This window comes from Rana temporaria, chromosome 8, assembly GCF_905171775.1.
Source record: "Rana temporaria chromosome 8, aRanTem1.1, whole genome shotgun sequence".
Taxonomy (NCBI): domain Eukaryota; kingdom Metazoa; phylum Chordata; class Amphibia; order Anura; family Ranidae; genus Rana; species Rana temporaria.
Window position 1 is genome coordinate 184,757,835 of NC_053496.1, and position 12,980 is coordinate 184,770,814.

General features: G+C 49.0%; 1 protein-coding gene across 1 annotated transcript in view; it reads right to left on the reverse strand.

Annotated features, from left to right (window-relative positions):
• The window catches only part of LOC120909614 (zinc finger protein OZF-like), a 713,034-nt gene that overhangs the window by 361,617 nt on the left and 338,437 nt on the right, over positions 1–12,980 (reverse strand). The window lies entirely within an intron of this gene.

A 12,980-nucleotide genomic window follows, 5' to 3' on the forward strand; every position in this document is an offset into this window, starting at 1 on the left:
TGTCACTGCTGGTTGGGTCCCTCTAGGAGAGAGAAGGAGGGGGTGTCACTGCTGGTTGGGTCCCTCTAGGAGAGAGGAGGAGGGGGTGTCACTGCTGGTTGGGTTCCTCTAGGAGAGAGAAGGAGGGGGTGTCACTGCTGGTTGGGTCCCTCTAGGAGAGAGAAGGAGGGGGTGTCAGTGCTGGTTGGGTTCCTCTAGGAGAGAGAAGGAGGGGGTGTCACTGCTGGTTGAGTCCCTCTAGGAGAGAGAAGGAGGGGGTGTCACTGCTGGTTGGGTCCCTCTAGGAGAGAGAAGGAGGGGGTGTCACTGCTGGTTGGGTTCCTCTAGGAGAGAGAAGGAGGGGGTGTCACTGCTGGTTGAGTCCCTCTAGGAGAGAGAAGGAGGGGGTGTCACTGCTGGTTGAGTCCCTCTAGGAGAGAGAAGGAGGGGTGTCACTGCTGGTTGGGTTCCTCTAGGAGAGAGAAGGAGGGGGTGTCACTGCCGGTTGGGTCCCTCTAGGAGAGAGAAGGAGGGGGTGTCACTGCTGGTTGGGTCCCTCTAGGAGAGAGAAGGAGGGGGTGTCACTGTCGCTCTAGCTGTGTAGTCTGATCTTCAGCAGAAGCTTTGAAGGAAGACATGGTGAGAGAGGATATAGATATTGCTTGTGGAAGAAGAGAAGGGGAGATCAGACTACAGGACAGTTGTGTCCATTTCAGTGTTGTAGTCATCAGCCTGCACTGGCAGTGTCATTTGCTCGGAGAGCGCCACCTAGTTGCCGAAACTGGAACATGCACAATTTTAAGATGTGAAATTTCATATTTACCTCTAAAAATGCACATATATTAAAAAAAAATTGTATAAAACTAATGAAACATTTATATTTTAAAATCATGATATTGATAAAGTTATATTGATATTGATAAAGGAGTTGATTGATAAAAGTCTCCCTTCAGATTTGTATGAAGAAATGTTTTTTTCTCCTCTTCTTCTCCTTTTCTTCTCTTTTCTCCTCCTCTTCTGTTCTTCTTCTTTTCCCCTCCTCCTTCTTTTCTTCTCTTCTGCTCTCCTTCTCCTCTGCTCCTCTTCTTCTCTTCGTTTCTTCTCTTTTCTCCTCCTCTTCACTTCTCCTCCCCTTCCTCTCTTCTCTTCTTTTCTCTTCTTCTCCTCTTTTCCCACAGTAAGAAACAGGACCCGATCACCTCCGCCGCTACCGGAGGCTCATGTAAGCGACGGAGAGCGGTGGAATATGGGGGGGCCCTCTCCCGCCGGCGATAAAAGTGATTTTGCAGCGAATCTGCCGCAGAGACCACTTTTATCTTGAAGTGGACCACCAGCTGAAGAAGAGGATACCGGGGTTATGGTAGCTAGCTGCTGCCATAACAATGGTATTTCTCTTCAAAGTACTGACGTAAAACAACGTTACAGGTTACCAGTTTTGGGCCTGAATTGCTGCCATGTGGCCTCAGGTGGGCGACCTGAGGGCCTGAATTGCTGCCATGTGGCCTCAGGTGGGCGACCTGAGGGCCTGAATTGCTGCCATGTGGCCTCAGGTGGGTGACCTAAGAGCCTGAATTGCTTCCAATGGGCGATCTGAGGGCCTGAATTGCTGCCATGTTGCCTCAGGTGGGCGACCTGAGGGCCTGAATTGCTGCCATGTGGCCTCAGGTGGGCGACCTGAGGGCCTGAATTGCTGCCATGTTGCCTCAGGTGGGCGACCTGAGGGCCTGAATTGCTGCCATGTGGCCTCAGGTGGGCGACCTGAGGGCCTGAATTGCTGCCAGGTGGGCGACCTGAGGGCCTGAATTGCTGCCATGTGGCCTCAGGTGGGCAACCTGAGGGCCTGAATTGCTGCCATGTGGCCTCAGGTGGGCAACCTGAGGGCCTGAATTGCTGCCACGTGGCCTCAGATGGGTGACTTGAGGGCCTGAATTGCTGCCATGTGGGCGACCTGAGGGCCTGAATTGCTGCCATGTGGCCTCAGATGGGTGACGTGAGTGCCAGAATTGCTGCCATGTAGGTGACCTGAATGCCTGAATTGCTGCCATGTGGCCTCAGGTGGGCGGCCTAAGGGCCTGAATTGCTTCCACGTGGGCGATCTGAGGACCTGAATTGCTGCCATGTCGTCTCAGGTGGGCGAATGTGCTTCTGGAAGAATGGTCAAACATTCCCATAGACACCCTCCTAAACCTTGTGGACGGCCTTCCCAGTAGAGTTGAAGCTGTTATAGCTGCAAAGGGTCGGCCATCTCAATATGGAACCCTACGGACTAAGACTTGGAAGCTATTAAAGTTCACGTGCGTGTAAAGACACCAGGAAAAAAATGACGCCCGGAGACAAGCCAGAGGCCACAATAGGATATCTGGATACAACGGAATCAGTGATCAAGTGAAGCACAGAGCAGCAGAACGTAGGATAGATCACAGGGCTCGGAAACAGACAACCACTTTACATCTTCTCCTCGGTGTGTTCTTTATATAGAGAGATTGGCACCAATCTTAGTCGGATGTGCATGCTCATGTTCATACTAAAGAATATTAGTGTGAGCATGCGCATAGCTGAAACCTGATGTATTGGACCATGGATTGTATTATGTGCACACGCAGGTCCTCGGGCATGGCCATACATTTGATCCTTGAGAGTTTAGGAGTGTGCTATGTACATAGTATAGAGTTTAGGGGTGCGCTACATAGTGCAGAGTTTAGGGGTTCATTACGTACATAGTACGTACATAGTGCAGAGTTCAGGGGTGTGCTATGTACAGAGTTCAGGGGTGCATTGCATACATAGTGCAGAGTTCAGGGGTGTGCTATGTACAGAGTTCATGGGTGCATTATGCACATAGTGCAGAGTTCAGGGGTTCGCTACGTACGTAGAGACCCCTCTTCAGGGCATATGCCCCACCTTTGCTGTTTGGTGTCCCTGCGCTGCAACCGCCCACATTGCTTTTGTTCCAGTCCAAGGCACGTTCTTTCTCTGACGGTCGGGACTGTAGCATGGAGGCAAGTAAAGTGCAGTGAAACTTCTCCTCGGCTCCGTGCTACAGTCCCGACAGTCGGACCTCAGTGCCACTGTGCTGAAGAAACAAACAGCACGGTGCCGGCTGCATTCTATATTTCCAAGAGGTGACAGAGCTGCTGGGGGCGATTTGTGAGAGAGCTGGGGTGGGGGGATTTGTGAGAAAGCTGGGGGGGTTGTGAGAGAGCTGGGGTGAGAGGGGGGTTTGTGAGAGAGCTGGGGTGGGGAGAGGTTTGTGAGAGAGCTGGGGTGGGGGGATTTGTGAGAGAGAGCTGGGGCGGGGGGATTTGTGAGAGAGCTGGGGGGGTTGTGAGAGAGCTGGGGTGGGGGGGTTTGTGAGAGAGCTGGGGTGGGGGGAGGTTTGTGAGAGAGCTGGAAGGGGGCATTTGTGAGAGAGCTGGGGGGGATTTGTGAGAGAGCTGGGGGGAGATTTGTGAGAAAGCTGGGGGGTGGGATTTGTGAGAGAGCTGGGGTGGGGGGCATTTGTGAGAGAGCTGGGGTGGGGGGAGATTTGTGAGAGAGCTGGGGGGTGGGATTTGTGAGAGAGCTTAGGGTGGGATTTGTGAGAGAGCTGGGGTAGGGGGGAGGTTTGTGAGAGAGCTGGAAGGGGGGATTTGTGAGAGACCTGGGGGGGATTTGTGAGAGATCTGGGGGGTGGGATTTGTGAGAGAGCTGGGGGGGAGATTTGTGAGAGAGCTGGGGGTGGGATTTGTGAGAGAGCTGGGGGGGAGATTTGTGAGAGAGCTGGGGGTGGGATTTGTGAGAGAGCTGGGGGGGATTTGCGAGAGAGCTGGGGGGAGATTTGTGAGAGAGCTTGGGGGAGATTTGTGAGAGAGCTGGGGGGAGATTTGTGAGAGAGCTGGGGTGGGATTTGTGAGAGAGCTGGGGGGAGATTTGTGAGAAAGCTGGGGGGATTTGTGAGAGAGCTGGGGGGGATTTGTGAGAGAGCTGGGGGGTGGGATTTGTGAGAGCGCTGGGGGGATTTGTGAGAGAGCTGGGGGGGGGAGATTTGTGAGAGCTGGGGGGTCGAGAAAGAGCCGGGAGGGGGGATTTGTGAGAGAGCTGGGGGGGGGATCAGTGAGAGAGCTGGGGGGAAGTTAGTGGGAGAGCTGGGGGGGATTAGTGGGAGAGCTAGGGGGAAATAGTGAGAGAGCTGGGTGGGCATTATTGAGAGAGTTGGGAAAGTAGCATTGGTAACAGACCTGGGGGGCATTTGCAATCATGGTATACCTGTGTATGAGCTGGATAAAATATGATAATTTACAAGGGCGTTTAGGGGCGGGGCATCTGGTGGCGAGTAACTCTTAAGGCCTGGCGAGTAGCTCAGGACCTGAAATTTTGAGCCCTCTCTTATGCGTCTTATTTTTGTTGCTGTATTAAACTGAAGCACCCAGTCAGCTCTAGTACCTCCTCGCCCACTGTGGGTGGCTTTACCTCTCTCACTTGCAGGGAGACCACCCAGTGGGGGTCTCGGCATCCGCACTGCACCACAGGCACCTACATCCCCCTTGTCCCCATCCTGCACTCAGAAGGAGCCGCTCAGGAGATCAGATCTGTGGGAGCCATTGGGAGACAAACTCACTTGTAAACACATAAGCCAGACTTCTGTGTTTACTTGTGATAGTGGTGAACAGGGAGCAGAGGGCCTGAGCCAAAGGTGGTGGAACTGAGTTCCACCAAGTCCCAGCTGAAAAAAAACATAATCTTCCCTCATGAATACCACCTGGCTAATTTTCCATAAACACATCACGAGGATCCAGAACTTGTTTTACGCTTTCCTCTCTGCCGGGGGTTCTTTACATCTATGTGTCAGATGTGGGATGAAAGATGATTGCCCGTCCCATCTGCACTGGGTATGTGGCCCTTTCTGGGAGCTTTGTTGCAGTTGAGGTGGACCTCCCGCTGCTGGGTACATCTGCTGAGGACAGTGAGGAGGGGGTAGGCCCATGTCACCCATTCCACGATTGGATGAAGCCATCACAGGGAGGGCTCACAAAGCAGTGCCACACAATAGGAAATGAGAGATAATTTAACATAATCATAATCAAGGGTGCCAAAATTCCTCCAAGCCTTCTGATTAATATATTTCTCTCCCCCTTGGTGGGAGTGGAGATGACCCATCTATAAGGATATACAGTACATACACACACAGCACAAGGCCGTGTTCACACTACAAGACGTTTCTCAGGGCTGCAGTTCCTCTGAGCTCCACAAGATGGTGATATAATTTCTACACAGACAGGAAGTCTCTATGGAAGACAGGAAGTGATGTCAGTACAGACAGGAAGTTCCGGGTGAGAGGTGAGTCAGGAGGAAATAGAGAGGAGACATTGCTGGAAGTGGCAGCAGAGGAGGTAATAAGATCTTATTTTCTTTTTACACCCAGTAACCCCGTCATGTCCGTCTTCTTCCTCTTCCTCTTCCTCTATATGATACACACATATATTATTATTATACAGGATTTATATAGTGCCAACAGTTTACACAGTATGAGGACACACATTACAGTTTCAATACAGGAGAAATCAGAGGGCCCGGCTCGTTAGAGCTTACGATCTTGAAGGGAGGGTCAAGTGGAACAAAAGGTAATAACTGTGGGGGATGATCAGATGTTAGGTGTGGGTAGGATAGGCTTCAATGAAGAGGAGGGTTTTCAGGGATCCTCTAAAAGCTAATAGAGGAGATAGAGGGACAGATTGGGGTAAGGAGTTCCATAGGCTTGGAGATGCTCTGGAGACGAGCATGGGAGGAGGTCTTGAAGAGAATGATTAGGTTGGTATTTAGAGACTAGGGGCCAGATTCCCGTACATCCTGCGGCGGCGGCGCGTAAGCTATTTACACTACGCCGCCACAACTTACAGGAGCAAGTGCCGTATTCCCCAAACACTTGCTCCATAATTTGCGGCGGCGTAGTGTAAATGGCCCGGCATATGGCCGCGTAATTCAAAGGGGGCGGCTTGTATTCAAATTAAGCGCGCCCCCGCGAAGATCGAACTGCGCATGCGCTGGGCGGAAAAATAGCCCAGTGCGCATGCTCCAGCTCACGACGGAAAACGTCAATGACGCCGACGTGAGCGTCATTGACGTAAAGTCGTATTCGTGAACGACTTAGGAAAACGACGTAACCGACGGAAAAAGCCGACGCGGACCCGACGCCATACTTAACATGGCATACGGCGGACTGGCGTAAGGTTACCCCTCATATAGCAGGGGTAACCTTACGCTTACGGAAACGACGTACGCGACGACTACGCGACGCTAATTTGTTCGGGAATCAGCGTATCAGGCTCATTTGCATAGTCAAATAAGAACTGAACGTAAACGCCACCTAGCGGCCGGCGTCGCATTACATCTAAGATCCGACGGTGTAAGTGACTTACACATGTCGGATCTTGGCCGTATCTATGCGAAAATGATTCTAGGAAGCACTCGCATAGATACCCGGGGCCAAAAACAGAGTTACGACGGTGTTTCCTGAGTTACACCGTCGTAACTCTTTTGAGAATCTGGCTCACGGTCAGTGATGTAGCTGGGGGCAGAGCTGTGGATGGCTTTGTAGGTAGTTCTTAGCATTTGGAATTTAATTCGTTGGGTGAGCAGAAGCCAGTGGAGGTAATGCCAGAGAGGAGTAGCAGAGACAGAGCGGTTAGTTAGGTGGATGAGTCTGGCAGCAGCATTCATGATGGATTGAAGGGGGATAGACTATGTAGAGGTAAGCCAATGAGGAGGGAGTTGCAGGAGATGAGGCGAGAGATGACCAGGGAGTGAATTAAGAGTTTTGTGGTGTCGTTGGTTAGAAAGGGGCGTATTTTGGAGATGTTGCGGAGGTTGAGGCGCCAAGATTTGGACAGTGATTAGACGTGGTGCTTAAACGAGAGTTCAGAGTCCAGGACTACTCCTAGGACCTTGGCATTTGGGGATGGGCTGATAGTTGTGCCATCAATTTTGGTAGAAAGATCAGGGGAGGGGCACGTGGGGGAGGAAAAATGATAAGTTCGGTTTTGGATAGATTGAGTTTGAGGAAGTGGTGTGACATCCAAACTGATATATCGGATAGTGAATTAGTGATACGTGAGGAGACGGAGGGAGTGAGCTGAGGGGCAGAGAAATAGATTAGAGTGTCGTCAGCATAGAAATGGTATTGGAAGCCATGGGAGGCTATCGGCTGACCCAGGGTGGAAGTGTAGATTGAGAATAGGAGAGGTCCAAGAACAGAACCTTGGGGGACCCCAACAGAGAAAGGAAGAGGAGAGGAGGAAGTAGAATTGTAAGAAATGCTAAACGTGCGGCTGGACAAGTAGGTAGAGAACCAGCGAAGAGTAAAGTCACGGAGACCAAAGGTGTGGAGTTTTTTGAGGAGGAGGGGGTGGTCAACTGTATTGAAGGCAGCAGAGAGGTCCAGAAGTAGGAGTAAAGAATAGTGGGGTAGATTCCGAAAGCAATTACGCCTGCGTATCCATAGATACGCAGCGTAATTGCTTAGTTGCGCCGGCGTATCTACTTTCTGTATTCAGAAAGCTAGATACGCCGACTTTAGCCTAAGGCCCCATACACACGATAGAATCCATCCGCAGATAAATCCCAGCAAATGGGTTTCTGCGGATAGATTCTATGGTGTGTACACGCCAGCGGATCTCTTTCCGCGGAGAAATCTCCCCTGGGATGGATTCCAGCCGATCGGATATTTGCTGTGCTGCACAACATATCCATCTGCTGGAATCCATTCCAACGGATGGATCCGCTCGTCTGTACAGACTCACCGGATCCATCCGTCCAAAGGGATTCCCCGCACGCGTCGTAATGATTTGACGCATGCGTGGAATTCCTTATATGACAGCGTCGCGCCCGTCGCCGCGTCATAATCGCGGCGACGGCGCGACACGTCATCGCCAGAGGATTTCCGCGCGGATTTCAATGGGATGGTGTGTACACTCCATCCCATCGAAATCAGCGGATATCTTTGAGAGGATTTATCCGTGGAAACGGTCCGCTGGACCGTATTCGCGGATAAATTCTCCCGTGTGTATGGGGCCTTAGATACGACTGGCATAAGTCTCTTATGCCAGTCGTATCTTAGGGTGCATTCTGACGCTGGCCGCTAGGTGGCGTTCCCGTAGTTGTCAGCGTAGAGTATGCAAATTGCATACTTACGCCGATTCACAAACGTACGCGCGCCCGACGGTAGTTTCTTACGTCGTTTCCGTAAGTCGGTTTCGTCGTAAGGCTGCTCCTGCTATTAGGAGGCGCAGCCAATGTTAAGTATGGACGTCGTTCCCGTGTCGCGATTTCAAAATTTTACGTTGTTTGCGTAAGTCGTCCGTGAATGGCGCTGGACGCCATTTACGTTCAGGTCGATACCAATGACGTCCCTGCGACGTCAATTACCGCAATGCGCGGCGGGAAATTTTAGGGACGGCGCATGCGCAGTACGTTCGGCGCGGGAACGCGCCTAATTTAAATGATCCACGCCCCCTACGGGATCATTTGAATTACGTGCGCTTATGCCGGCCCCTTTTACGCTACGCCGCCGCAACTTTACAGGCAAGTGCTTTGTGAATCAAGCACTTGGCTGTAAAACTTGCGGAGGCGTAACGTAAATGTCGTTCGTAACGCCGCCGCAGTTTTGCGCGCCCCTACCTGAATCCACCCCAGTGTCCATTGATCATTTGTTAGTTTTAGGAGAGCAGTTTCTGTGAAATCTTGAGGGCGAAATCCAGACTGAAGGGGATCAAGATGGACGCAAGGTGGTCGCTCAGTCGGTTGTAGACTAAACATTCAAGGAGTTTGCATAAAAAGGGGAGCAAGGAGATGGGGCGTAGTTTGTTAGAATGGGATGGGTCCAGTAATGGCTTTCTAAGTATGGGGCTGACAAGTGCATGTTTTAGAGAGTTGGGGAAGATGCCAGAAGAGAGGGAGAGATTGAAGATGTGGGTTATATATAATGTGGAAACCTAGATTAACTCCTTCAGGGTCAGAACATTTCCCCTATTACGGGTTCGGAACAGTCTCTTAATTTTGGAGATGTGTCGCCTTCTCACCTTGGCTGTCTTTTGTAACGAGGGATGAGATTCATATTTGGACTGTACGGTTGATGCTTGATGGTGCTTACCCATAATGCTTTGTGTATCCTTTGACCCTGCTGAGCAATCTCATCCATCTACAGAGAAACACGCATAGATCACATGACCACATCAATAAGGATGGAGGAGGACCAGAGTCACATGACTGAGAGGATACTAAACCTCACCCTGGAGATCATCTACCTGCTGACAGGAGAGGTGAGGAGCATGCTTCCCAACTTTCTGAGATGGGAATGAGGGACACCTATTAGCAAATGCATGTAGGCATAGGACACACCTCCTGCCACGCCCCCTTAAGGAAGAATTGTACAAAAACACTACTATTCATTTATATTGGTTTATGGAATTTACAAATGCAGCAATTTAGAAATTGGATGAACGCTTCAGCACTGGGAAACACTTTTTGACAGATAAGTAGTGGATTTTATATACTATACATATAGATCAGATCAAAATGAGGGATAAATGAGAAGGAAAGAGGGACAGAGGGATTTTGTTCTGAATGAGGGACAGTCCCTCCAAATCAGGGACAGTTGGCAGCTATGGGGAGGAGGATTCTGGGAGGTCACATGACATCACTCTTATCTCTATTAATAATACACAGACCTGACCGGAGAGGTGAGGAGGATTCTGGGAGGTCACATGATATCACTCTTATCTCTATTAATTAAACACAGACCTGACCGGAGAGGTGAGGAGGATTCTGGGATTCTAACATGATATTCCTATTGGTTCTCCAATACAGAGATTTCCTCTTGTGAAGTCAGGTGATCAAATGACCATCACAGTGCCTCCATGTGACTCCCTAAAACCTGAGAGACACAACATGGAGAAGATTCTAGAAGTCACCAAGAAGATGATGGAGCTGCTGACAGGAGAGGTGAGGAGGATTCTGGGAATTCTGGGACATTATCCAGTAACAGACAAGGGATGTGTCTGGATGGTGACTGTATCATTGTGTGTGTCAGGTTCCTATAAGGTGTCAGGATGTCACTGTCTATTTCTCCATGGAGGAGTGGGAGTATTTAGAAGGACACAAGGATCTCTACAAGGACGTCATGATGGAGAATCAGCCGCCCCTCACATCACCGGGTAAGAGGAGACTTTATTGTAAAGGAGAGAGCAGTACGGAGGCTCCACCTACATCCCCCATCATCTGATAAACACATAGAAACAATGTATTCAGTCAGTGTGTGTGTTTCCTACAGATGGATCCAGTAATGGGAACCCACCAGAGAGATGTCCCCGTCCTCTGTATTCCCGGGATTCCACAAAGGAAGGTCACACCATCCCCCACCATCATCAGGTAGATGGGGAACAATTATTGGTGGTTATAATTTATACAGAAGAATGTTTGTTACAATGAATGTTTTATTATATATTGCAGATTGGAAACCTCGGGGATGATAATATTTTTGTTAAAGAAGAGTATAAAGAGGAGGATGAGGAGTATGGGGTTATGGAGGAGTTTTCAGAAGGACACAAGGATATTATGGAGCTGCCTAGCGACAGAAACCCACCAGAGAGATGTCCCCGTCCTCTGTATTCCCGGGATTCCACACAGGAAGGTCTCACCATCCCCCACCATCATCAGGTAGATGAGAAACAATCACTGATAGTTACAATTTATACACAAGCAAGCTTATAATATATATTTTATTATATATTCAGAGTGGAAACCTCGGGGATGATGATGTTGTTAAAGAAGAGTATAATGAGGAATATGGAGAGATGGAGGAGTTTTCAGAAGGACACAAGGATATGATGGAGCCACCTAATACCAGGAACCCACCAGAGAGATGTCCCCGTCCTCTGTATTCCCGGGATTCCACACAGGAAGGTCACACCATCCCCCACCATCATCAGGTAGGTGGAGTTGAGGGTCGGGAACATAAAGTGATTGAACACTCTGACATGTGGAGATGATGTGTGGACTCTACAAGATGATATTTTCTATGTGATCTCACATCATAAATACTTCTATGTTACAGATGTTATTTTCTGCCATTCTGTTGGTTTAGGTTGAAGATCTGATTATGAAAGTTGAGTGTGACGAAGAAGAGACGTATGTGAGGGATGATCAGCAATATACGGAGGAGGCTGGAATGACAAGGACATTCATAGAGGAGGACACTCCTACAGAGATCAGCACAGGTGACCCATAATATATTCTTCTCTTATCTCTGCTCTGTTACTGCTCACTGATTGGCCCAGAGTAGAGCGGGAGCTAAGTGATAACATAAAACTCTATTTTACAATCTTGTTGCAATGAAAAGTAAGAAGTAGCAATGAGAAAACTGGTCTGGGTTCACTTAAGAGGAAGATTACTGCTCTTCTGACAAGGCTGTGTAAATGTAGAAGTGATCTGGTAGGAGGACCAAAGGTTCTTTGATGGGGGGAAGAGTCCCAGTTGGTTGGGACCTCCACAGAGAAAATCTCCTCACTCATATCTACCTGATCCAGATGGAATCTTGATGGAAGTGAACTAACCCTTTCAGATCTATTGATGATGTTTTTCTATTTTTCCAGGACACGCCATGGAGAAACCCTCAAAGGATCGTCTCACTTTATCTCCAGCTTGTAAAATGGAAGATGAGGACATCACAGGAGATTGTGGAGGAGAAAAGACAATGAGCTCCACTATAGATGGAGGACTTCACAGTGTGGATAGACCATGGAATCCCTCTGACTCTGAGGAACCTCGTACTGTGAGGGGTGGGGCCGGAGTTCAGGGGGAGAAGGAATTTTCCTATAACGATTGTGGGGAAAGTTTTAGCTCTGCATCTGATCTTATTTTACATCAGAGATCTCGCAGAGGGGAGAAGCAGTTTTCCTGTTCTGAGTGCGGGAAATGTTTTCCTTATAAATCAAACCTAGCCCGACATTACAGATCTCACACGGGGGAGAAGCCGTATTCCTGCCCTGACTGCAGGAAAATGTTTTCACAGAGGGCCCATCTATCTACACATCGGCGATCACACACTGGTGAAAAGCCGTATTCCTGTCCTGAATGTGGGAAATGTTTTTCAGTTTTGACCAATTTTGTGAGACATAATAGATCTCACTCAGGGATGAAGCCATATTCCTGTGCTGAGTGCGGGAAAAGGTTTTCACAGAAGACTGATCTAGCTAGACATCAGAGATTGCACACTGGAGAAAAGCCATATTCTTGCCATGAGTGTGGGAAATGTTTTTCACGCAAGGCCAATTTTTCTAACCATCAAAGATCTCACACGGGTGAGAAACCGTATTCCTGCCCTGAGTGCGAGAAATGCTATGCACAAAGATCAAACCTTGTTAAACATCGAAGATCTCATGTAGGAAAGAAGCCGTATTCCTGTTCTATATGTGGAAAATGTTTTCCCTATAAATCAAACCTGGACAGACATTACAGATCTCACACAGGGGAGAAGCCGTATTCCTGCCTTGAGTGCGGGAGAATGTTTTCACAGAGGGCCCATCTATCTATACATCAGAGATTGCACAGTAGGGAAAAGCCATATTCTTGCCATCACTGTGGGAAATGTTTTTCGGATAAGGAAAATTTTTTGAGACATCAGAGATCTCATATGAAGGAGAAGCCGTATTCCTGCCTTAAGTGCGGGAAATGTTTTCTCTATAAATCAAACCTTGTTAACCATCAAAGATCTCACACAGGGAAGAAGCCGTATTCCTGCCCTGAGTGCGTGAAATGTTTCTCACGGAGGTCTTGTCTTACCAAACATCAAAGAACCCACACAACCCTTTGAGGTGTATTTGTGTCCTGAGTGTGGGAAATGTCTTCTATATGGATCATTTTTTTGCCGTACATCAGAGATCTCACACTGGGAAGAAGCTCACCTTGATATACACCTCATAAAACACGTGGCTGAGCGCTCCTCTGATCTTTATCATGGAAGAAACACT